A 27,279-nucleotide genomic window follows, 5' to 3' on the forward strand; every position below is an offset into this window, starting at 1 on the left:
TCTGGAGTGTGGCCAGAAAATTCTTCAGCTCGGTGGAAGAGGATGAGGACATGCTTGACTTTTGCAGAGTTGAACACTTGGAGAAACTTCAGGAAGAAAGCACTTAGTACAAGGTAAAGCTAGCTGGCCCATCAGCCCCCTGCCTGCTGCCCTGCTAATTCTCATTTCCACGATTCTTAGCATGTTTATTCTCTTCTTGCCAGTGGCCAAAGGACACATTTAAATGTCTTTATTTCCTCTGGGGAGCCTGGAGAGAGGCAACAGGCACCTACTACAGGAAATCATGTGGAGAGGATCTCTTATTTAATACGGTTCCCAGATTACTTCCCTTCCCCCAGCCTCCAACCCCCACCTCCAGCCACACCGAGTCACCCAGTTTCTTCCTGCAGCAGAGACTAGAAGGCAGTTCACCTCTGCTCCCTGAGGTCCCCGTGAGCCAACGAGCTGAAGTCTGGTCTTGGGCAACCCCACCCTCTCCGCGGCTGTGATTGAAGGGGAGGCCCTTCAGTTTCACCTCCCCAAAGAGGTTCTTGGGAAGCTCTCCAGTACAGGGTTAAACTTCAGGAGGCTGCAAAGCACAGACGAGAAAGGTAGGTTCCTGCACTCTTCTTTTGCCTTGTACTGTGAACCAAGCTGTTCTGAAGTGTGTGTCCATATGGCTTTTCCAGTTGGCTGCATGTTTTCAACCTCTGTGTCTGGTTGAGGTTTACTCATTTACAGGATGTGGGGAAAAAGAGTGAGAGGGGAGATGACCCTTGGGGGTTTTGCTTCTGGACATCTTTGGACACAGAATGCCACCCAGAATAGTACCTAGAATGCAAAGCTGATTCTTCTTTTCTTTGGAGGGAAATCCCATTAGAAGCTGCATTTTGGGGGCTTCAGTATATGAGAAAAATGTTTACCACCTGCCTTTCCTTTTCAACAATGTAGACCCTTCCCTTGATTTTTTTTTTTTTTTTTTTTTTTACTCCTTTCTGAGTTTTTCCTTTCAGTTAAAGATGGCTTAGAGCAGATAGTGTATTTTCTGACAGCAATATAAATAGGTGTTTCTAATTTCGGGTACCTATGAGTTATAAGAAATGAACAGGCACTGTGTTCAAGATCAGGTGGACTGCCATGTTATTTTCCAGAATTTGCTATGAAACAATTGTTCTTCCTGAAGCTTCCTGAAGCTACCTGAAACTAGATGCAAGTGTCTCTCAAGTGATGGCTGAGAAGGCTGATTTTATTTGCTCTGTTGTGATAATTGTCTGCAGGGATGCTGCGCCCCTTAGCTGGTTGCTTTTTCAGTCATTACTGGGGCTGGAGATGACGTGTCCACTGAGACCCAGAGGGGGGTCTAGACTTATTCAAATAACACTATGTGCCTCTTTGACTTTTTTTTTTTTGCCTCTTATGCTTTCATTGTTTCATCTTCGTCCTCACAAGCAACCTTCCCTCTGGGAGAAATATTTTACAGCGACTTCATAGAATACCAGTCTGCACCTGTTTATTTGAACATTGACTGTTCTTTCCTAACTTTATTTAGTTCAGATGCTCAAAATTTCTTGCCACTTCTGTATTTTAGCCCAGCAGAGTCTCCCTCCATTCCGTCCTCCATACCCTGCTACAGGGTTCTTGGGAAAATGCAATTCTCTTAATGTCACTCTCTTCAGTGAAATATTTCCATTGCATCCCATTGCTTACAGCCTTGCTTCCTAAAGGGTAGTCCAGGGACCAGCTGCATCAGGCATCACTGGGCAGCTTGTTAGAGATGCAGGTTCTCTATCTGCTCCCCAGATTTACTGAATCTGCATTTTAACCAGGTCCCTGGGTGATTCACATGCATTAAAGTTTGTGAAACCCCAACTTAAGGAAGGTAGACAAGACCTTCAAGGTATGGTCCTTATCATACAGCCAGCCTTACCTCTCACCCTCTGACTTGCCAGCTGTACCCAATACCTTCCATTTCCCCAATATGAGAGAGCTCTAACGCCTACCTATGTCTGTGTGTGCTGTTCTCTCTGTCCCCATAACTTCATTCATCTTCTCCACCCAACTACCCGCTGCAGCCTGATTGTTCCTGCCCCCTCCCCCCATCCAGTCCACCTTAAACTAAATGCCCATCAAGTCTGGTATTTTATGGCAACTTAGCGAAGTGCTTCTGCCATAGCCCTTAGTACCTTAAATGCTCGTTGCTAGCTTTACTATTTTCATCCATGAGGAGTTACTAGAGATTGACTTCTGAATCCTTAGCACTTGAACCAATGCCAGGTACATAGCCTGTGCTCAGTGTTTTTGAATTCATGAATGAATGAATGGACGGACAAATGAATGGATACATTGTTTGAAGAGGCCCAAATCATCCCCAGATTGAGATCTGTAGTTTGAAGCCTTCCAAGGAGATTGCCACTCTCTATAATATTTTTCCACACTCTCCTTTATGAGACTTGGCTGGATTCATTGTTTTCACCAAATATTTTGAGTACCTACCCTATGCCATACCTTTTCGAATCTATTTCTTTACGTCGCTGTGAATAGTCTCTCCCAGAAGGTGTTTCTCTATCAGTGCCCCTCATTCGCCGCCACTCCAAGTCAGAGACTTACTCCTCTTTCAGCAAATAGGTACTGAGCACCTTCCCCATACCAGTTGCTGTGCTCCCTGCTACAAATGCGATGACCGACGACACAAATGCGAGCCCTGCCTCCATGCAGCTCCCCATAGACAAGATGCGCCTTTTGTCATCCTCTGTCTTGCTTTTCCTTAGAAAGTCTGAAGGAAAACTGAAAGCCTCATCTTTAACCAAAGCTTTGCATCCAAGTAAAGACAGCAGGAGCTTGAAGGCAGAGTGATTTAGTGGAAAGGAAGCGGGGCTGTTTCAGCACCTTGATTTAGCCCAGCACCTGCAGTTCCCTAGCCAGGTGACCCTGGGTGCGTCCACATCCCTTTGCTGGACCTGGATTTTCTCAAGTGGTGAACAAGATGGAGAATTAGAAGGAAAAGAGGCCCCTGCCTTCATGAGTGTACAGAGAAGATAATATCCAGGGAGCCTCTGCACTCACTTCTGTCATGTTACGTGATGATCTGAAGGGCAGGGCTCTGCCGTTCTCTGGGTCAAACTGGCAAAGAGGAGATCTTAAGGGAGACATTTCATGACTATGCCCACGAGCTCGGCTGTGACATTAATGCTGTCCTTTGGCACCTTCCATCAGACACGATGTGGCAGTGGCTTCCAGGGAGCAGCGCCCTGCAGCTTAGAGGAATCCACTTGGTATTCATTGTTGGGTGGAGAGCTGGTTTGAAGTAGGGCAGCTGAGGAGAAAGGCAGTGTCACCCTCAGGCAGTCTCTGCTTTTGGAAAGCAGTCAGGAGAAGGGAAGGAAGTGGCTCCACCAAGTCGTGCAGGAAAAATCTGGAAACTTGTAGACATAGAGCGAAGAAGGGATCCCTGACCCCCACTGCGGCATGGTTGTAAGGACTCCCTTTCTGATTACACTTGGGTTCTTTCTAATTTGTGTTCATTTCACCTACAATCAGAGGTTGGGGGCCGGGCGTAGTATCCTTTGTCCCCGAGCTTTGCACCCCCGTGCGGTGCATGCACAGCTGGGAGGAAACAAATACTTTCTATTTGTTCTCCAGATACAACCACCAGGCTGAGGCTGCAGCAAACTCTTTAGGTACTCGCAAGGGTTCACCCTTTGCCTGTCTGAGCCTTCTCTTCCTGCTTCATCATGTGTGCAGCTTCCAAACGAAATGCCTTCCAAACCTTCTGAGTTCCTTCTTGCTTCCTGTTCCTCGTGTATCTCTTTGCCTCCAAATTTCCTGCACGCCCACCTTGTGTATAGTTGCCTCCCAGCAGGCGGTGTTTTCTGATGGTCATTTCCTAACTCCTCAAGTTAACATCAATCTCTATCAGTAAGCACACCTTGTAGCAACAAAAAAAAAGAGGCTCACCTGCATGGGAGGTTTCTAAGGACCTACTGCAGATCTCGGGATGTATCTGAGATCAACCTTGCCTGTACCTGACCAACATTTGTTTTTTCATCAGAGGCATGGAGTGGGCTAGAAAGAGGTAGACCCACTTCTGAGTCCTCTATCTGCCATCTCCTTCAATAAATGGTTGTATCTCATCAAGTCTTAGATTTGTTTCTGAAAGTGCAGATAATATTTACCAAGCAAGGTTGTAGAGAAGATTAATTAGCTTAAGTACCTAGTATGTTGCCTCAAAAAATACATCAGATCTGAAAAAAGGAGGTTGACCAAGATGGTGAAAATGAGAAAATTGGCATGTGCAGAATAGTTGAAAGAACCAGAGGACATTTGAAGTAAGAAGTAAGTCTTGCAGCCCATGAAGGTTGCCTTCAAATATTTAAAGATTGCTCAAGGTGGGAAAAGGGGTCAACAGAGGATGGATCAGTGCCAATTATAGGGTAACAGGTCCTAGCTCATTGTACAGAAGGATTTACCCACCATTTGAATTGTCTAAAACTGGGTGAGCTGCCTTGTGGCAGGGTGAACACCCTGTCCTGGGCAGTGTTCCAGCACCTTGGAAGACCATGGCCAGGGTGTTCCCAAAGGGAAGCCTGCACTGGGTGGAGCCTGGGTGATGACCTCGAGGTCCTTCCCACTCAAAGCTACCAAGAGTCTCGTGATGTCAGGGTTCCAGCCCAAGCCACAAAATAAAAGTCTGCAAAAAAACCCCATCAGACTACAGAGTGATCGGGGCTGCCTTTTGACTAGCTAGCCCTACACATCAGCTGAGATGCTTTTTAAATAGGGTCTTTGCAGCAACAGTCAAAAGGTTGGATTTCCAGGAAAAAGCAAAAAAGAAACGAGAACAATGAGATGGGAAAAGTTCACTCCAAACCGCTCTTCTTGGGTTACTCTTTAACTAGATCGTGGGTTACTTCTTGTGCTGCAATCACATTCCTATTTGATGGAAAACTGCCACATTTTGGTACATTTTCACCCAAACTGGATCAAGCAAGTTAACAGCAAGACTCCAAGCTTTGTCCCTGATTTTTGCTCTATGTATAAAATGAAAACACGACAATATGTCTATGTATTCTTTGCCATCTCGAAATCTAACGTTCAAAAGTGCAAAATAGGGCTTCCCTGGTGGCGCAGTGGTTGAGAGTCCGTCTGCCGATGCAGGGGACACGGGTTTGTGCCCTGGTCCGGGAAGATCCCACATGCTGCGGAGCGGCTGGGCCCGTGAGCCATGGCCGCTGAGCCTGCGCGTCTGGAGCCTGTGCTCCGCAACGGGAGAGGCCACAACAGTGAGAGGCCCGCGTACCGCCAAAAAAAAAAAAAAGTGCAAAATAAATGGTTCTACCATCCTCTAAATTACGGGGACTGTGAATGTGGAATTTGACTTTTGGGGGGAGAGGAGAGCTGGCTGCCGCTGGCTACCTGCTCTGAGTCTAGTTCACCAGCCATTGTTTTCCACCCACCTTTCCTTTTCTGCTAAATGATAACAGCCTCTCTGCCAGATAAGGACCTGGAGGCTTTTACAAAAGGGATAATTTAGCTTATGGGGAGAGGGGCCTGCACACATCACTCACTGCTCCAGGTCCCCTCGGAGGCTTTGCTAATACGTCATCCTTCCAGGACTCATAAGAACTTTCTGGTCTTGCAGTTTTGGACCCTCACATCTTTTCTGCAGTTGCTTGGGCAGCATCTCCACGTGCTTTTCATTTCTTCCATCTTTGTTTTGAAATCTCAGGGAAAAGAAGCTGTGGTTCTTTCAGTAGAAGTGGATGTCCGCAAACGCTGCATTTTGTCAAATTGAAACAAAACTACAATCTATTTTATTCTCCAGGTTTACCCAGGCTCACTTTATTGAAAACGAAATTTTTAAAAATCCCTTGAAATATAATCAGCTGTGCAGGACAAAATCACAGAAACCCGTGCAGACCCGCGTGTTTATTTTTAGATGCCGGCCCAGCATGGCAAAGCAGCGGTCTAATGTCCAAACTAAGGCCCTGGGAATTTCCTCTAACAAGCCTGTGCTTCCGGGCATTGTCACAGTACAAAGGGCAGCGGGGGGCTTGAGTGCAAAGCTCCGGGTAACCCTGCCCCCATGAAATCTGGAACTTATCGTTCCTTCGGTCTACATGGTCCTCAGTGCTGGGGTCACCATGCAGGTCGTCCGGCAGCTCTGGGCACATGCAAATGAGTAGACGTGTATGATTATCTCATCTAAAAATATCCCAGAGATCAGCAATGGCATTTCGGAAATAAAGTTTCAGCTTTCTGTTTGTAGTTGGGGATCTACTCAACCCTCACCCTTGTCGTGAGGTGGATTCAGGTCTAGCCCAGAAACGGGGTTGTCATGCTAAGATCCTGGGTTAGATTGCAATTAATAAAGGGGTTTTAAAGCATATTATAGTTTTTAAAAAGCATAGATGCATGTACACACAGCGCCAACACACACACACAGAGGAGAAAAGACACCTGAGTCACCTAGATCTTTCCTATTATCCTAGACTGGTTTCTGATCCTTGATTTATTTATCTACAAAATGGATGCAATAAACCTCACATCCTATTAGTTTTGGGAGAAATAAGGTGCAAAATTACAAATAAACTGACCCAAACTAGACTTTTGCTCAAAGTTTTGCGTTTTGGTCTTAATATGCTTTGAGCTCCTTCCAAGAAATTTTTGTAGGAATATCTACCATCAAGTCTCCAGGGGGTTTTGTTGTTGTTTGGGGGGTTTGCTATTTTGTTTTTGTTTTGGTTTCGGTTAGGTTTGTTTTTTCTTCCTCCTTGCAGAGGAGGAAGCCTAATTTGTTACTTAATGGACGCACTTTATTAGGAGAGGTTTCATGCCTTTGTCAAGCTCCCCACTCCTGGGAAGGTCACTGCACGGAGTCAAGGTTGCAATGCTCAGGCTTGCCATCTGGGGGTTACGATGGAGGAGGAAAGGTGGGTCTCAGGTCTGCACACAGTGGTCCATACCCACCCTGTGCGGGGTCTACCATCTGCATCCCAGCAGCCTACTGTGAAGATGGGGCCCCTGCACAATCAGAGGCCCCAGGGGCCAGGGGACCTGCACATAGAAACGCCAGCCCTGAGCCTGGACAAGATGGTTGGGCTTTGCCAGCAGGTGGATGACCAGGCCCCCTCTGGGGTCTGCAGATGCAGGAAAAGCTGTTCTAGCCCTTTGGTGAAAAATGTGCAAATGTTAGTAAAAAAACACCTTTATGGATTGTTTTGTTTGCAAGTGTTTATTATCAGACACCCCTCAGGGGTTCACAGGGCAGGTCACGTGGGGCCTGGGAATTTCCTTCCACAAAGGCTGTGCTTCCTCTCTTTGTTACTCCTCAAAGGACAAGTGGAAGCATTGCTCCAGATCCTTATTAACCCTTTCTCCCTGCCTGCCACATTGCAGACAAATCCTGCTGCCAGCCTTTGAAGGTGCAGAAAGATTTCAGACTTGGGTTGTGTGTGGGCACCCACAAGGGCATATGCAGAACAGGCTGTGTGTGTGTGTTGGTGGAGGAGATAGGCAATAAAGCATAAAACTTACTTTTTTTTTTTTTTTTTAAAGCTCTCATTCAATATCACAGCATACACCCAGTCATTGTTCAGACCAGGTAAAATTTCTGCTTTATTTACCATAATAGACTTTAGACTAAAAATGCTGGCGCAATTTCAGTTCCCTGTCCCCAGGGCGGGATCCCTCTAGAATGATAGTTGCTCTTCCCCTTTGGAGTCAGGCTAAAGTAGGGGCACGATGAGTGGAAAGATCTTTCATGAACCAAGTTCTTTATGGAGCACATGCTACGTACCTGAGCTCCACCAGGAACCCAGGGAAAGTAGAAGTTCTGCTGGCAAGAAAGTGCAAGCACATCTGAATTTTTATACCTAAATCCAGACACACACACTCATGCGTTGTACGGGAGAGCACAAAGCAGCCAGGGAACAGTGTGATCTAAGTCCAGAAATATCAGAAGCGGCACCTGAGCCCTCGTGCTGCTGGAGACGCTAATGATTCCCAGATACATTTCCCCACCCACGCATGGGGGACACACACACGTACGCACGTGCACACACACCTCACTCTCGGGAGACAGCTTTGCCATCTCAGAGGAAATCGCTTCTCACCACCAACTCCACGAAAGTATCTCCTCCCACACCCATCTCTTCCTCCTCCTTTCCTGCCTCAAGGGAAGAGACGGCCCTTCCCTGCATTCAAAGCTGGCTCTCACCCCCTCCCACCCTCCCCATCACCACGCTCCCCTCTGATTGGCTCTTTCCACTGTCATTTAAATCTGCTTCAGACCTCCTCATGGCACAACAACCTTTGCCGACCATGCAGCTACTCTTCCATCTTCCTTTCCTCCGCATCAGGAAGTGCATGAAAGAACTGTTGATGACATCCTCGTGTCATCATCAGCCATTCACCCAGGAAACCATTCTGCTCTATCTCCTCATCTGCCCAACCCCCTGGGGCACCTTAGCTGCACCTCGGCACCTTAGTCTTGTCAGGACTCTCACTTCATTGTCTACAGCATGTGACCTCATGGACCACCACCTTCTCTGCTCTTGTCCTGCCTCCTGGCTTCCCAACTACTACTCAGTTTTCTTTGCAGGTTCCTTTCCCTCTGCTGTTCCCTCCACTTCCTGATGGCCGTGATCTGGACCACCTTCCCTTCTCCATCTACATCACCACCCAGCTGCAATTCACCTCTCTGTCCAGAGTCCTCTTTTCTCCCTTGTCTGTTAAGTAATCTATTGATCATCCAAAGCCTATTTTATTTTACTTTTTTATACAGCAGGTTCTTATTCAAAGCTTATTTTAAATGCCACCAGATTACTTCCTTTTTACAAGTCTCTCCATCCACGTGCAGATCTGACCTCTCTTCTCGGAGCCCTCACATTCCTTCGTTGTAGTGTTTTTTGTATTTGTATTCTCAGTAATTGTTCCCATGCACTTCTTTCCTAGGACATAGAGACGCCATCTTATTGATCTTTTTATTTCTAGCCCCCAGCACAACACCTGGCACCTTGGGTTTTCGATAAATGTTTGATAAAGAGTTGGGAACATCAAAGTGTCATTTAACAAACAGACATTTTGGTGAACTTATCCCTGAGCTTAAATAACATCTTTACTGCTTGAGGGTAAAAGTACTAGTAAATTTTTATTTAAATACATAATTAAATTAAAAATATAAAAAATATATTTAAATATAATCTTTAAAGTTAAAACTCAAAGTCTAAACTCACATTTAGACTACTAACAATATTTCACTTTTCCTTAAAATCAAAATCACAGTTCCGAGCACTTCCTATCTGAGTGTTCAATCTCTGTTTAGAAGCCGAAAGGAACGACAACCTGATTTCATGTTAAATTTTAATTTCCCCTCAGGGAAAATGTCTGAATGTGTCATGAATGACACCGTGTTTTCGTGCACCTGAAGTGGGGTTGCCAGGTGGAACAGAGCTAATATTTTGTCAAGGTTTTGCCACTTCACCGTGCAGCTGGCATTATGTAAACTTTCCACAGCTGCACCTGCAGGTCCGTTGAAGCCACAGAGATTGATTTGCCGAGTTGTTTGAAGGAGAACCAGGGGGACCCCAGGAGAATCAGCCTGATCACAGAGTCAGGGCTGAATCCACCCAAGGTCCTGTCTCCCGGGAGCACGTAGGGCAGGGATGGGTCTCAGAAGGCAGGGCAGAGAGGCTCACCCAACCCTGGGCGGTGACAGTATTCTGCATCCTCCCTGGGGCTATGAGGAGAAAATAGGAGAATCGCTATTTATGTTGAAAAAGGTCATCCCTTTAAAATCTCTATGTTAGGTTTTTGTAATAATGCTTATAAAATATTAGCACAAAACAACAGAAAATGGCTATATGAGAGATGCAAAGCATCGTTTGTCCGAGTGTGGTCTAGAGATCACCAAGAGGTGAATGGACTGGGGCACTGGTCATGATGCAAATTGCCACGCTCTACCTGGATCTATTAAATCAAGCCTGTAGGGGGAAGTGAGGCTGGGGGTGGGAAGGACGTTGTATTACCCATCAGTAACAATATTTCGGAAATCCCTGCCAGCTTCTGTTTAGAAAAGTGTCTACAGTCGGCCTCCTGACCCTCGGTGCATCCCACTGGGTAGGTTAATGAGTTTGCCATCTGGGCTCATCTTTGCCGCGACATCCTTCCTGCTGAATTTGTAGCCCTTCTCTGGGCCACAAGTTTGGAAGAGAATCCTATACCGCTTTGTACCATCCTTCACACCATCGTGTGTTTAACTCTGTATTTAAATCTTGGCAGCTCGTCTCAGAGCACGAGATAGTATAGAGGCAAGAGCTGGGTTTGGAGTTTGGATTCTGCCTCAAATTCTTCCATGTGACCTCCAATCTACGCTGTTTTTTAAACGGGACTTGGCAAGTTGAGTAACCTCTCCAAGCCTCCCTCCCTTGAGTGGGAAGAGCTAACCAGTTCCCAGATTGTTGTGAAAATTAAATGACATCATGCACACACAATTTTTTTGAAAGGCACTCAGCACAGACCCTGGGCCAGAGTAGTTTCTCAGCGAGAGAGCAATTAAAAATAACAACAGATAAACAACAAGCTCCCACTGTATAGCACAGAGGACTATATTCAATAACCTATAATAAACCATAATGGAAAAGAATAGAAAAAAAGAATGTATATATAAATGTATAACTGAATCACTTTGCTGTACAGCAGAAATGAACACATTATAAATCAACTGTACTTCAATAAAAAAATAACAACAAAAGTTTCACCAACACCAACCACGGAGGAACAGAGATGAAGTAATTTGTCCAAACTTACATAGCTAGTAAATGGTAGAGCTAGGACGTGAACCCAAGTAGTCTGGTGCTAAAGCCCATGCTCTTAACATTTTATAGCACCTCTAATAATGTGCCACCTGGGGAGTCATTCCTAACAAACAGTGATGGAGCACCGGCCTGCACTGTGTTAGATGCTAAGCACACAGCAGTAGACAAACAAGGCCTCGCCTTGGCCGTGAAGGCGGGCTCTAGGAGAATCATAGGATAGAGGAGGAGCTCACAAATAAGCCTTTCTAATGTAGTTCAGGAAATGCCTTGATGGAGGGAAGTGACAGGCAGAGATGTACACACAACTAGACGGAGTCAAAGCAGATTCTTGCCTGGAATGACCTTGACTGGGGCCTTGAAAGACAATGGGTATTAGACCAATGAATATGGGGCAAGGTGGCAGTTCTAGGCAGAGGCTGGAGGACACAGTGCTTGCAGGGCACTGAGGGGCTACAGAGAGGGGAGAGTAGGAAGAGAAGAAAGTGATGGAGAGAAGTGAAGATGGGTGTGTAGGCAGAAGCTATAATTATTCAGGGTTTTAGCTGAAGATAGTTGTATGTCATTTTAGAGAGAGGAGAGAATTTCCACAAACTAATCCAGCAGCTATCTATCTGCCAGTGTTTCTCTAAATGTAGGCAGAGCTTCTGATTCTACTGGCCTGGACCTGGAGACGAGGCATCAGTACTTTTGCAAAGTGAGAACCACCATGGTAAAAATAATCGTGCTATATCTCACTGATTAGTAAGCTTTTGTGTGCATCAGAATCACCTCTGAGAATTTGTTTAAACACGGCTGACTGGATCCTACCGCTAGAGTTTTAGATTCTGGAGGTCTGGAGTGGGCTCAAGAATTTGCATTTCTAGGGAATTCCCTGGTGGTCCAGTGGTTAGGACTCCATGATTTCACTGCCAAGGGCCCGGGTTCACTCCCTGGTCAAGCAATTAAAATCTCACAAGCCGAGCGGTGCAGCCTAAGAAAAATAAAGAGTTTGCATTTCTAGCAAGTTCCCAGGTGGTGCTAAGGCTGCTGGTCTTTGGCACTTTACAGAGCAGAATCTCAGAGTGTGAAGCCAGGAAGCCAGGAACTTAGGCCATAGTATTTGGGTGATTCTTAAGCTGCACTAAAATCTGAAAATTCCTGGGAGGAAGAGTGATTGAAATCTCTTATCTTCTTTGCTGTAATGCTCCTTTAACTTTTTTTGCGGGCCTCTCACTGTTGTGGCCTCTTCCATTGAGGAGCACAGGCTCCGGACGCGCAGGCTCAGCTGCCATGGCTCACGGGCCCAGCCGCTCCGCGGCATGTGGGATCTTCCCCGACCGGGGCACGAACCCGTGTTCCCTGCATCGGCAGGCGGACTCCCAACCCCTGCGCCACCAGGGAAGCCCCTCCTTTAACTTTTAAATATTTCTGTAGCTTAAGAAAATCGAACCCCAATATTCCTGATATTCTGGTTCATTTTGCTCTGTAAATGGTCAAAAAATGGTGACATGTAGGGTTCTTTGGAATTTTAAACATCAGCCCTTTGAAACGTTTGTTTGCAAAGCAGGAAGTCACTTGCTACCCAGGGCAAACACTCAGGTGGAGGGTTTGTCCCTTTGCAGGCTTTAGCGCTGCAGCTTTTGATCAAGTTTCTTTATGTTGTTTTTTGTTTTTTCTGTGTGTGTGTGTGTGTGTGTGTGTGTATATACATATATATATATACATGCATCTATTACCTATCATCTATCTATCTATAGCGAGAGACCAAAAGTGTACTGTATAAATGAATACTAGTAATGCCTGCTGCTCTTAAAATATGAAATATTTAGTGATCTGAACTTGATACCTTGGAACAGCAAGCCACCGTGCATGTGCTGCACCTGGCCACCAGTGACCCAGCCATTAGGTACGTTCTTGAGGCAGAGACAGCACTCGCATTACAGTAAACAAAATAAACAAACAATAAAATCACTACACTCAAAAATTTTTATTGATTCCCTGGATAGTTACTTCCTTAAGTTAGCAATAATCTTAATTAAGTTATTAGATTTTATTTAAAAATAAGTGAGGAAAAGTAATCCTTAAAGTTCTTGTGATGGTTACTTTTTTTTAATTTTTGAATTTAATTTAATTTATTTTTTTATACAGCAGGTTCTTATTAGTCATCAATTTTATGCACATCAGTGTGTACATGTCAATCCCAATCTCCCAATTCATCACACCACCATCACCACTGCCCCATTGCCTTCCCCCTTGGTGTCTACATTTGTTCTCTATATCTGTGTCTCAACTTCTGCCCTGCAAACCGGTTCATCTGTACCATTTTTCTAGGTTCCACATATATGCATTAATATATGATATTTATTTTTCTCTTTCTGACTTACTTCACTCTGTATGACAGTCTCTAGATCCTTTTACGTCTCAACAAATGACCCAATTTCGTTCTTTTTTATGACTGAGTAATATTCCATTGTATATATGTACCACCTCCATTTGTCTGTCGATGGGCATTTAGGTTGCTTCCATGACCTGGCTATTGTAAATAGTGCTGCACTTAACATTGGGGTGTATCTGTTTTTTTTTTTTTTTTTTTTTTTTTCAGTACACGGGCCTCTCACTGTTGTGGCCTCTCCCGTTGCGGAGCACAGGCTCCGGACGCGCAGGCTCAGTGGCCATGGCTCACGGGCCCAGCCGCTCTGCGGCATGTGAGATCTTCCTGGACTGGGGCACGAAACTGTGTCCCCTGCATCGGCAGGCAGACTCTTAACCCCTGCGCCACCAGGGAAGCCCGCATGTGTCTTTTTGAATTATGTTTTTCTCTGGGTATATGCCCAGTAGTGGGATTGCTGAATCATATGGTAATTCTATTTTTAGTTTTTTAAGGAACCTCCATACTGTTCTCTATAGTGGCTATACCAATTTACATTCCCACCAACATACAAGAGGTTTCCCTTTTCTCCACACCCTGTCCAGCATTTGTTGTTTGTAGATTTTCTGATGGTGCCCATTCTAACTGGTGTGAGGTGATACCTCATTGTACTTTTGATTTGCATTTCTCTAATAATTAGTGATGTTGAGCAGCTTTTCATGTGCCTCTTGGCCATCTGTATGTCTTTTTTGGAGAAATGTCTATTTAGGTCTTCTGCCCATTTTTGGATTGGGTTGTTTGTTTTTTAATATTGAGCTGCACGAGCTGTTTATATATTTTGGAGATTAATCCTTTGTCCGTTGATTCGTTTGCAAATATTTTCTCCCATTCTGAGGGTTGTCTTTTTGTCTTGTTTATGGTTTCCTTTGCTGTGCAGAAGCTTTTAAGTTTCATTAGGTCCCATTTGTTTATTTTTGTTTTTATTTCCATTACTCTGGGAGGTGGATCAAAAAGGATCTTGCTGTGATTTATGTCAAAGAGTGTTCTTCCTATGTTTTCCTCTAAGAGTTTTAGTGTCCGGGCTTACATTTAGGTCTCTAATCCATTTTGAGTTTATTTTTGTGTATGGTGTTAGGGATTGTTCTAATTTCATTCTTTTACATATACCTGTGCAGTTTTCCCAGCACCACTTATTGAAGAGTCTGTCTTTCCTCCATTGTATATCCTTGCCTCCTTTGTCATAGATTAGTTGACCATAGGTGTGTGGGTTTATCTCTGGGCTTTCCATCTTGTTCCATTGATCTATGTTTCTGTTTTTGTGTCATTGTCTTGATTACTGTAGCTTTGTAGTGTAGTCTGAAGTCAGGGAGTCTGATTCCTCCAGCTCCTTTTTTTCCCCTCAAGACTGCTTTGGCTATTCGGGGTCTTTTGTGTCTCCATACAAATTTTAAGATTTTTTGTTTTAGTTCCATAAAAAATGCCATTGGTAATTTGATAGGGATTGCATTGAATCTGTAGATTGCTTTGAGTAGTATAGTCATTTTCACAATATTGATTCTTCCAATCGAAGAACATGGTATATCTCTCCATCTATTTGTGTCATCTTTAATTTCTTTCATCAGTGTTGTATAGTTGTCTGCATACAGGTCTTTTGTCTCCCTAGGTAGATTTATTCCTAGGTATTTTATTCTTTTTGTTGCAATGGTAAATGGGAGTGTTTCCTTAATTCCTCTTTCAGATTTTTCATCATCAGTGTATAGGAATGCAAGAGATTTCTGTGCATTGATTTTGTATCCTGAAACTTTATCAAATTCATTGGTTAGCACTAGTAGTTTTCTGGTGGCATCTTTAGGATTCTCTATGTATACTATCATGTCATCTGCAGACAGTGACAGATTTACTTCTTCTTTTCCAATTTGTATTCCTTTTATTTCTTTTTCTCCTCTGATTGCTGTGGCTAGGACTTCCAAAACTATGTGGAATAATAGTGGTGAGAGTGGACATCCTTGTCCTGTATCTGATGTTAGAGGAAATGCTTTCAGTTTTTCACCATTGAGAATGATGTTTGCTGTGGGTTTGTCCTATATGACCTTTATTACGTTGAGGTAGGTTCCCTTTATGCCCACTTTCTGGAGAGTTTTTATCATAAATGGGTGTTGAATTTTGTCAAAAGCTTTTTCTGCATCTATTGAGATGATAATATGGTTTCTTCTTTAATTTGTTACTATGCTGTATCACATTGATTGTTTTGCATATATTGAAGAATCCTTACATCCCTGGGATAAATCCCACTGGATCATGGTGTATGATCCTTTTAATGTGTTGTTGGATTCTGTTTGCTAGTATTCTGTTGAGGATTTTTGCATCTATATTCATCAGTGATATTGGTCTGTAATTTTCTTTTTTTGTAGTATCTTTGTCTGGTTTTGGTATCAGGGTGATGGTGGCCTCGTAGAATTAGTTTTGGAGTGTTCTTTCCTCCACAAGTTTTTGGAAGGGTTTGAGAAGGATGGGTGTTAGCTCTTCTCTAAATGTTTGATAAAATTCACTTGTGAAGCCCTCTAGTCCTGGACTTTTGTTTGTTTGAAGATTTTTAATCACAGTTTCAATTTCATTACTCGTGATTGGTCTGTTTATATTTTCTATTTCTTCCTGGTTCCGTCTTGGAAGGTTATACCTTTCTAAGAATTTGTCCATTTCTTCCAGGTTGTCCATTTTATTGGCATAGAGTTGCTTATAGTAGTCTCTTAGGATGCTTTGTATTTCTGCAGTGTCCCTTGTAACTTCCCCTTTTTCATTTCTAATTTTATTGATTTGAGTTCTCTCCCTCTTTTTCTTGATGAATCTGACTAATGGTTTATCAATTTTGTTTATCTTCTCAAAGAACCAGCTTTTAGTTTTATTGATCTTTGCTATTGTTTTCTTTGTTTCTATTTCACTTATTTCTGCTCTAATCTTTATGATTTCTTTCCTTCTGTTAACTTTGGGTTTTGTTTGTTCCTTTTTCTCTAGTTCCTTTAGGTGTATGGTTAGATTGTTTATTTGAGATTTTTCTTGTTTCTTGAGGTAGGCTTGTATTGCTATAAACTTCCCTCTTAGAACTGCTTTTGCTGCATCCCATAGGTTTTGGATTGTCGTGTTTTTATTGTTATTTGTCTTTAGGTATTTTTTGATTTCCTCTTTGATTTCTTCCATGATCTCTTGGTTATTCAGCAACGTATTTTTTACCCTCCATGTGTTTGTCTTTTTTACGTTTTTTCCCCTGTAATTGATTTCTAATCTCATAGCGTTGTGGTCAGAAAAGATGCTTGATATGATTTCAATTTTCTTAAATTTACTGAGGCTTGATTTGTGAACCAGGATGTGATCTATCCTGGAGAATGATCCGTGCGCACTTGAGAAGAAAGTGTAATCTGCTGTTTTTGGATGGAATGTCCTATAAATATCAATTAAATCTATCTGGTCTATTGTGTCATTTAAAGCTTCTGTTTCCTTATTTGTTTTCATTTTAGATGATCTGTCCATTGGTGTAAGTGAGGTGTTAAAGTCCCCCACTATTATTGTGTTACTGTCGATTTCCTCTTTTTTAGCTGTTAGCAGTTGCCTTATGTATTGAGGTGCTCCTATGTTGGGTGCATATATATTTATAATTGTTCTATCTTCTTCTTGGATTGAGCCCTTGATCATTATGTAGTGTCCTTCCTTGTCTCTTGTAACATTCTGTATTTTAAAGTCTATCTTATCTGATATGAGTATTGCTACTCCAGCTTTCTTTTGATTTCCATTTGCATGGAATATCTTTTTCCATCCCCTCACTCTGTCTGTATGTGTCCCTAGGTCTGAAGTGGGTCTCTTGTAGACAGCATGTATATGGGTCTTGTTTTTGTATCCATTCAGCAAGCCTGCGTCTTTTGGTTGGAGAATTTAATCTATTCACGTTTAAGGTATTTATCGATATGCATGTTCCTATTACCGTTTTCTTAATATGTTTTGGGTTTGTTTTTGTAGGTCCTTTTCTTCTCTTGTGTTTCCCACTTTGAGAAGTTCCTTTAGCATTTTTTGTAGAGCTGGTTTGGTGGTGCTGAATTCTCTTAGCTTTTGTTTGTCTGTAAAACTTTTGATTTCTCCATCGAATCTGAATGAGATCCTTGCCGGCCAGACTAATTTTGGTTGTAGGTTCTTCCCTTTCATCATTTTAAGTATAACATGCCACTCCCTTCTGGCTTGTAGAGTTTTTGCTGAGAAATCAGCTGTTAACGTTTTGGGAGTTTCCTTGTATGTTATTTGTCATTTTTCCCTTGCTGCTTTCAATAATTTTTCTTTGTCTTTAATTTTTGCCAATTTGAGTACTATGTGTCTCGGCATGTTTCTCCTTGGGTTTATCCTGTATGGGACTCCCTGTGCTTCCTGGGCTTGGGTGGCTATTTCCTTTCCCATGTTAGGGAAGTTTTTGACTATAATCTCTTCAAATATTTTCTCGGGTCCTTTCTCTCTCTCTTCTACTTCTGGGACCCCTATAGCGAACGTTGTTGAGTTTAATGTTGTCCCAGAGGTCTCTTAGGCTGTCTTCATTTGTTTTCATTCTTTTTCTTTATTCTGCTCCACAGCAGTGAATTCCACCATTCTGTCTTCCAGGTCACTTATCTGTTCTTCTGCCTCAGTTATTCTGCTAGTGATTCCTTCCAGGGTTCTTTTCATTTCAGTTATTGTATTGTTCATCTCTGTTTGTTTGTTCTTTTATTCTTCTAGGTCTTGTTAAACATTTCTTGCATCTTCTTGATCTTTGCCTCCATTCTTTTTCTGAGGTCCTGGATCATCTTCACTATCATTATTCTGAATTCTTTTTCTGGAAGGTTGCCTATCTCCACTTCATTTACTTGTTTTTCTGGGGTTTTATTCTTGTTCCTTCATCTGGTACATAGCCCTCTGTCTTTATATCTTGTCTATCTTTCTGTGAATGTGGTTTTTGTGCCACAGGCTGCAGGATTGTAGTTCTTCTTGCTTCCGCTGTCTGTCCTCTGGTGGATGAGTCTATCTAAGAGGCTTGTGCAAGTTTCCTGATGGGAGGGACTGGTCTTTCTATGTTTTTAGAACAACTTGAATCTGGGTTTTGATGGAATGGGCTGTAAATGTAGAAATGTGAGATGTGGAATGTAGAAATGTGGGTGTCTTTGAGGGTAGCCATGGCTAAGGCCAACGTGTGTCCCAAGGATTGTTATTTCTTCCTTCATAGATAAGGCAGGAAGAGGCTGGGAAACCCAAAGTCACCTTGAACAAGAAAGGAGGGGGCTTTCCTGGTGGCGCAGTGGTTGAGAGTCCGCCTGTCGATGCAGGGAACACGGGTTCGTGCCCTGGTCCGGGAAGATCCCACATGCCGCGGAGCAGCTGGGCCTGTGAGCCATGGCTGCTGAGCCTGTGCGTTTGGAGCCTGTCCTCCTCAATGGTAGAGGCCGCAACAGTGAGAAGCCCGCATACCACAAAAAAAAAAGAAAAGAAAGAAAGGAGGGAAAGGATAGATGGGGGAAAAGAATCCTGGATGTTTAATGTTTCCCTTTTGCCTATAAAAAACAGAACCCCCCAAAACTACCATTTTTTTAAATGTCATGGTCACAAACTAAATTTCTCACACCAAAGATTTAGAAGAAAATATTCATGTGACCAAATTAACAGTCTTTAGTACAAGTGCGTGGTGAATCAAAGCAAGGCTCCCTGGAACAGAAATAACTACAAATCATAAAAATCCGAGTTCCTCTGAGGGTTTTATTACCAGTCTGGTATCTTAAACTCCTCTTTGTGGAGTATTGAAATGCAAATGCCATGCTGAATGTCTGGAAGCAACTCTTTCATCCAAAGTAGGATCAATTCTATTAACTATCTCTGTTTCAAAAGGAAGAAAAGGGCTAAATATATGCTTTAAGACTTCTCAGTACTACACAGTGTTTCGCCTTCATTTACCAGGAAAATTAATTAGTGGAGTTCCACATTCTATATCCTTACAATAAAATTCAACCTTTACTGAAAGTCACTTAGGAGTTTTGAAACAATGAGGTCAAAGGGAAGTTACTAAAAATAATCTGAATGAACTGTGATTGTATGAAAAGGAAATAAGCAGAAAACTACTTTCATTGAGTCCAAGAAACAAACTTTTATTAACTTGCTCTTTCCCCTCATTTGTTTAATTTTCACCTAGGGATTTTAGTGGAAGTCCCCCAAATACACCAGTCTGGTTGTCTAGTTACCCTGTGCCTCCCCAAGCTCACAGGTGCCCAGTGCTCTCACGTTTCCTGATGTCTCCCCCACACCTTTGAACTCACCTGGGTTCCAGCCCCAGCTTAGCCCTGTCGTTTGTGTCCAATCTAAATGCCTGGAGCTTGGCCACTCGGCCGACCGTGTTATGGCACGATTCCTACACATAGAAAAGAATCCCTAGTTAAACGAGGGAAGAGTGAGTCTCTTTTGCTTTGCAGTCATCTGAAAAATGGGGGAAGAAAAGGAAAAGTAAGGTGAATTGGGGGGAGAGGTAAAGGCCCCTGCAAAGCCCTTTGTGGTGGAACAGGGTGGGTGGTCTCTAGGACAGTACTTCTCAGAGTTTAGTTTGCACAGGAGTCACCCAGAGACCTTGTTCATAATGATTCTGGACCCCACCCTGAGATTCTGGTGAGAAGGTTGCAGGCAGGACCAGGAAGTCCCGATCAGTGGACCACGTAGGCGTATTAAGTGCTGAACGGTACCCACCAAGAGGTTCCCTCATATGGTGGGAAGAGCAGTGGGCCCCAAGGTCTCACCCATGGATCTGAGGTGCAGGGGAGGAGAACAACAAAAAATAGAGAAATAGATGAGCGTGACTTGGCAGTCAACAGGTGGTGGAGTCTAAGGCCAGCAGAAAGGCAGGGCAGGAGAGGAAGATACTTTGAAAGCACCCTGAGCATTGTCCGTTTTCTAGCAAATAGTTTCCAGAACAAGTACTGGAATTTGTTCTGCGGGCTTTCCATGGTTGAAGAGTGTACAGGCTCCCCAAACACAGAAAATTAAACTATAAGTCGACTCACAAACTACATGTCATGAAAAACATTTCTGGTTGTCGATAATTCGTACCATCACCTCGGAACTAGGATGGTGACCAGGGGAGGGCACTTTGCTTGGGAAATTGGGATACACATTTGAAGGCTGGCGCTGTCAGAGGCTGACCTGCTCTGGTTAATACAGATAAGAAAAATTGTGGACCCAGTGGAAAACCCAATAACGTGGGATTTGAGCTAGTGAGGCTGGGGACGGATGTGGCGAGGGTTGGAAAGGGGATTTCCAGTAACTTGTTAGAAAGAGGGGCGTGATGCCACCTCCACCAACACACGTGAATACACACACATACTCCTTACTGCCTTTAGGTTTCTATATAGCATTTTCGCTCATCTGGTACATAACTTACTTGTTTGTTTATTGTCAATATTACTGTATCAGTCAAGGCCACGCCAGGAAGGAAATCACTCTCAAAGGTTAACTGAAAAGGTGAAGGCATTTTGTCAACAAGCCACTAGCAGTACCAGGAAGCCCTTGATCACCTCCCGTAGGGCAGGAAGGGGCCAGATGTTTTGGGTGGGGTGTCAGAGGAGCCTGGCAAGACCTGTGGATGTGGGAGAGGGGGTCCCCCAGAATCCATGGCTGAGGGTGGAGCAACACAATAAGGCCATTGCCAGACTGTAGCCCCAAAAGGAGCGGGGGGAGTACATCCCTGGCTCCCCTTTCCTCCCATCCAGGATCTCCTGCTGGCATCTCCTGCTCTCCCAGAGGACAAGGCACTGCAGGGTGTGGGGTGGGTCCCCCGGGGCACAGAGCATGGCAGAGAAGGGTGGAAATGAACCGAGAGGCCAGCCAGCACGTTCCTCCAGCTGGAATGAAACTCCTCGGGGACAGTTGTGTTAGTTACTGCTTATCTCCAAGGTCTCCATTAGTGTCTGGTGCACAGGTTTTCAACAACATTTGGTGAAGGAATGAATGATGCATGACTTGGAAGAAGAGGCATATTGAAGAGGCAGAATGTGTGATGCAAACCCCCCACACCGTCCCTATTATGATACTTAACTCAATTCATCCTTGCTCACAATGTTTTCATGCGAAGGGATATTTTGAGGGGCAGGTACAGCAGGAAGACCTGGATGTAAGAGTGAGAAGATGCCCAGCATCCGATTATACACATATTATACTAATAAGTTATCAAGAAATTCACTTTGCCCATTTCTTTTTTTTATGTTTTTAAAAAATTTTATATTAGAGTATAGTTGGTTTACAATGTTGTGTTGGTTTCATGCCCACTTCTCAGTCTTGCTCTGTGAGCAGCCAGACTTGATTCATGGTAATAGACGGGCCCCGATGCTGTACATCCAACAGCACAACAGCAGGTTGTGAAGGTTCATGCTCTGGTTTCTACAGATGCTAGAGGCATGGGAGGGTTCACCCCCAGCCAACCCTACCCCAGGCAGGACAGATAGGCCTAGGACATGGGCTGCTCTGGTTCTATCTTCGCCACCTCAGAGGCTCTGAGGCTGAGCTTTACAGACTTTCTGTAAAATGGGGATGACAATCGTGCCCCCCTTTCAGAGATGTGAGGCCCAGCTGGGTACTGACCCACTGCCTGGCAGTATGTAAACACTTAGTAGTAGCCTTAAGGATTGTTTCTTGTCTCTGCTCCTGGGAGAGGCATGGGACATGCGGCAGAGGCTCTGTTTTCTGCACTGGATCCTTGATCAGGGAGAGGGTCAGGAGGCAACAGGATAGCCCGTCCTGGAGGAGGCTTTGCCCAATCCCCAAAGCAGGGCTTCCTGCTTCCTTCCTTCAGGATTAAGTGGAGCAGAAGCTGGTTTCCCTTCTGACCCCCAGTCAGTACCACACACACACTTTTTTTTTTTTTTTTCCAGGTGGCCTAGGGTGGCTTAGAAGTGCACTGAGAAAGAGACTGTGCAGTTCTTCCTTCCTCAGGGTCAGGGAGATGTTCCCAGAGGGAGCTGAAATGAGGAGCAGGTGGGGGACTCTGGGAAGATGAGCTTCCCTTGGAGAAGATGGGCAATGCCTTTAGGGTCTGGGGGTTCACGTGGTCTTCCTTTGCCAAGGGCTGTCCACCACTTACATTTGCTGGTGGCAAGTCCTTCCTCCACGCTCTTCGGGTCTGTATCGCTAAAATGACTGCTCCACGCTGTTACAGTGGAGGATTACTGGACTGAATGTCAATATTATGACATAGAAAAAAAATATATATATGTGTGTGTCATCTTGGGCATGTTACTTAACTTCTTGTTTTATATGTAAAATGGGATAGTAGGAGTAGTGTTGGGAAATTATGTGAGATAGTATATGTAATGTAGGGCACTTAGAATGGTATATGGTTCAACCAAAGACTATATATGTGTTTGCTCTCTTCATGGTATTTTATTGTGTATATGCAGTACAATTAATTTAGCTAGTTTCCCACTGAAAAAAAAAAGACTGCTCCAAGTTAAAACAGAGGAGGCTGATAAAGAGAAAACGAGCTAGCCTTTGACACCAAGGTCTCCTGTGGTTGCATGACAAGCTTACAAGGAACACTCTGGAATCCGGGGCACGAGGGTTGGTGGTGGGGAAATGTCACCCCGGCTGCAGGCAATAAGGTGGTACATGTCTGGAGAGAACTTAAAATCAATAATAAAACCAACTAAAAGTCTTTTTTTTTTTTTTTTTTAATGATCACCATGCAGTGGCAATTCCAAACAATGTCAGTGGCAAAATACTCTTCCAAAAAAAAACTTTTGTTGGTCTAAGTTCTAAACAATTGCTGTCATCACGGGTGAGTTTCAGTAATAGAATCTAAGCTGCTAGTTACCATATTTGTATTACCTATTTTTTATTCATTTTTATCAGAGTATAGTTGCTTTACAATGTTGTGTTAATTTCTGCTGTACAGCAAAGTGAATCAGCTATACGTATACATATATCCCCTCTTTTTTTGGATTTCCTTCCCATTCAGGTCACCCCAGAGCAGTGAGTAAAGTTCCCTGTGCTATACAGTAAGTTCTCACTAGTTATCTGTACGTAGTAGTGTATATATGTCAATCCCAATCTCCCAACTCATCCCACCCCCGTTCCCTGCACCCCCCATATCCATATGTCTGTTCTCTACATTTGTGTCTCTATTTCTGCTTTGCAAATAAGTTCATCTGTATCATTTTTCTAGATTCCACACATATTTAATAAAGATTGTGTTCTACGTAGAAGTTGATTCAGAAAACTCAGTCATATACTGGCTCCTGGCACAGAGGGACTCCACTACATGTTCGTGTTCCAAGAATAAGTTCCTAATGGTTTGGAACTGTCTGAGGTTGCTTGAAGTGACTCTATCTCCTGGGGCATGACATATCCCTGCATTTGAACAGCAGGCTAAAAATAAGTAACATTAGCACAGTAATTGTAGAGACAAATAAACGGAACGAGTTGCTTCAATTCTGTCATTCTATGGGACTTCATAGAGTTCTGATTTGTGTTTAAAATTGAAAACAGTGAAGCAGAGTACTACCCGCATGGTGTACTCTTTATTTGACAACTACACGTTTTAGCTCACACCTCAATGTTTTACCGAAAATTAATATTTAAGTGAAAATTTTTTCTCTTTTTTAATTGTTTTAAATCTAAAGAATTAATCAAGAAAATAAGGACTATTACTGAAAATAATGTTCTCATATAAAAGAGGGTAGAGTTAATAAAAAAATCTGGTCCAGATGTCAAATATACTAGATGCTTCCATGGTCCAGAATTATGAGTGCAGGCTGTTGCCTTCTTCAATTGGATTTTACAATGCAGAGAAGTGAGTGTGTGAGAGAGAGAGAGAGAGAAAGACAGACAGAGAGAGACAGAGAGAGGGAGGTGAACACATGCATGCGTGTGCCCGTGTGCATGTGTGTATTCATGGGTGTAGGGAACCAGTTTCCACTCTTTGTCGTTATGTGATTCCTGGGAAATTTTATGATGTCAACCATAGAAGTTTACTTAAATATCGCTCCTGTTAGTATATATAAATATCCCTGATCAGGCATTTGTTGTATAAGGTGATTCTGGCACTTAAGAAGGGAAGATATGGGACCATTTCTGATGTAGACCAGTAGGTGATCCAAGGGCTGGAGCTCATTCATAAGAGTGCCCTTGCTTAGTGAGGGTCCAGCCGGTTCAAATAAAGAGTCCTAGGAAGAGGGATGTTTGTGAATATCCCACTGGGTAAAGCACAAAGTCCAGATCTCACTGACTCTAAGTAAAATGGAAAATGGAACATTTGAGGAATTCAGGAAAAGACTAACAATATCAATATATGTTGTTTTCCCTATCTTAATGTTCCAGGTCAGACAAGGTAAACCGAAGGGGTGTGGTCCTGGAATCACCATGTAATTGTTAATAGGTAGCTATGTTTTGTGTACTATGCACCAGGTCTAAAGATAGTTCAGTGGTCCCAAGAGGCCAGCTTTGAATTATAGGTGGTGATGTAGTTAGGAACAGTCTTGAACTTGGAAACCTGGACTCATTGTTCTGGGACAGGTCGTGGAGCTGTGGGGAGCTGGGCAACTTCCATGCAGCACAGTGACAGTTTGCACAGTGCTGGGCCATTGCCAAGGGCTGTAGCAGCCACTGTGAACACCTTTCCCTTCATCTCTTAACTCCGTCTGTCCCTGAAACACTCAAAAAGTACAGGCTAGAACGCAGGGCAACTAAACTTTGGGTTTACCAACTTGATCACCAAGCACACTGGAAGGTCAGACAGGGTCTCAAGAGTTTGCCATCATGGTATGAAATGGAACAGACCAGTGAATAAAGGAGATTCCAAAGAGATGGCTTATGCACAACTTAGATTTGGGGAGACAGAATTTCATAAACCTATGGGTAGGGCACTCGAAGTGAACAACTAATGCTTTTCCTAATATTAAAACAAGCAAGTTGTTTTGAACAGGAGCTAGTTTACTGAGTAATATGTGTAATATCTGGAAAGTGTGTGCCTTTCCATTTTCTTTAAAAGTTTCACTTCAGGTAAAATAAAAAGTGGTCTAACAAGGTCTTGCTAATGATGGAATAGCTCGTTTCTCCAGGGCTCAATCACAAGCCATCTGGTTTTCCAGCATTCCACATCTCTAGGCTTTTTAAAGCACATTTTTCCTGCTCCCCAAGTAGCTGAACTTCAGAAATGTTGATTAATTTCCATTTGTGCTTCATTTTCCATTCTCACCACTGTGCTCCCAACTTTATGCTTCTCCTCAGCGAGCTTATTTTAGGCCCCTTCTTGGGGCTGGAGTTCAGAACCATTGTTGCTCACGGACACAGGCATCAGCCCAACCTTTTCCGAGTTCTTTCTCAAACAAATGTTGTCATTGTGCCTGACATAGTATGTATTCTTGAAAGAGCATTTTAAAAAGAATACATCATGGCTCTGAAGAACTGAGGGAAGTGGTGGTGGAGGGACCCCACTCTTAAGACATGAAGCAGGAGCCACGGAGCAGGGACTCGGGAGGGAGGTGGGATGTGTCCCTGGGGGATGGGGGGGTGGCCATCTTTAGCACAGGGTTGGCCTTCGCTGGTTGACCAGAAGGTGGTATTGACCTAATAGTGTTACCTTTGTATTGTAGGTCTTGGGAAATTTATTGAGCACCTCTTATGTGTTGGGGATTTCTAGCTCTACCTTAGAAGTTATTTTCACTCTTTGGTTAAGATGGTGGAATACCTCCCCATCTATGTAGGGGGACTCCTGCAACCCTACTGGGGGGCCTTGGTGGGCATGGTGTGTTAGCAGCCATAACCACGCCGTGACTGTGCCCTTGAAAGCACTGGATTCTCCTGACGATATAGACATCCTAGCCCCCGAAAACGGGATGAGCCGCAAAACAAAACCTCCCCTTGATTCAGTCATTAAAAATGTATTCGTTGAATACCTACGATGTTCCTTGTCACAGCTACTTAGTATTTTCATATTTTCTATTATAATTTCACCTCCAAATTAGTCATTTTTAACTAATAATTTAAAAAACTAATAGTTAAAAAACAGATTTTAAGTGATCAGTTCTTGAGTGTCCATTTTTCTTTCTTAACTACATTATCTTAAGTTCATGGACGTCACATGAATAAAATTTGGCGGTGGGTCCACAAACTTGAATGGGAAAAATATATCTTTATTTTTATTAACCTCTAACTGCAATTTAGGATTTCCTTTAATTAGGAACCTAGGTAACAAGCCACAGCAGTATTAGCAGTACCTATGACTTTGTCACCAATAGAAATCGCAGATATTTTGGTATCACATTACTATATTGCAGACCCTCAAAAATCTAGTTTATTCCCATCACCACATGAAATGTGTGATGGTCATTAAAGCTGCCTCATTAAATTTTTTAATTGAATAAATTAAGAAAGAAGTAAATATATTACTAAATCACATTGTTTTAATATTTTGATAACTATATTTCAATATAATTATTTTCTCTTGTAATCCTATGTATTTTGTTCTATACATTTAAAGGCATTATTCAGAGAAGGAATCATAGTCTTTACCAGATGGCCAAAAGGGTCCATGCCCCCAAATCATTTTTTTTTTTTTTTATCCTACAGTCCTTTCATCCAGGGCCAGGGAGACACAAACTCTTTCAGTCTTTATATGTCTAGAAATATCTTTACTTTGCCCTCATCCATGAATGTTTTTTCAAGTGTGGAACCAGGTGAGGCCACCCTGGAAGAAAGTACAGGTGGAAAAGGATGTGGGACCATGGACAAGGCTTGGGGCAGGCTAAATATAGAGGGCAGGTAGAGAAAGAAAGGGCGCCAAGGGGATTGAGAGGTGGGAGGAACCCGTGGGGTAGGAGGAACATCAGAAGACTGGATGCCAATGGGATTTCAAGGAGGCAGGAGCAGCCAGCTCTGTCACATGGTGCTGCAGAGTCAAGGAGGATGAGAGCAGCAAATGGACCATTGACCATGGTGATGTGGAAACCATGGTGACGGTCATGAGAGTCGCTAGTGCAGAGCTAGGGAAGGAAGATGGATTTGACTGACTTGGGAGCCAAAGAAGAGGGGTGAAGAAGTGGAGACAAAGTCAATGTGTTCAGCTCTTTGGTCAAGAGTTGCTGTAAAGGGGAGCAGAAAAAT

General features: G+C 43.3%; 1 protein-coding gene across 6 annotated transcripts in view; it reads left to right on the plus strand.

Moving 5' to 3' along the window:
* Positions 1-308: 308 nt before the first annotated feature.
* The window catches only part of ADGRF5 (adhesion G protein-coupled receptor F5), a 108,988-nt gene continuing 82,017 nt past the window's right edge, over positions 309-27,279 (plus strand). For 2 of the 6 annotated variants that reach the window (XM_067752747.1, XM_067752749.1), the window contains exon 1: positions 319-590. The gene's annotated coding sequence lies outside the window, so the exon portion shown is untranslated. Of the gene's footprint in view, positions 591-27,279 lie in introns of all 6 variants that reach the window. The other 4 variants (XM_067752753.1, XM_067752750.1, XM_067752752.1 and 1 more) reach the window with 4 other exon arrangements.

Source organism: Pseudorca crassidens, chromosome 10 (assembly GCF_039906515.1).
Source record: "Pseudorca crassidens isolate mPseCra1 chromosome 10, mPseCra1.hap1, whole genome shotgun sequence".
Lineage (NCBI taxonomy): Eukaryota > Metazoa > Chordata > Mammalia > Artiodactyla > Delphinidae > Pseudorca > Pseudorca crassidens.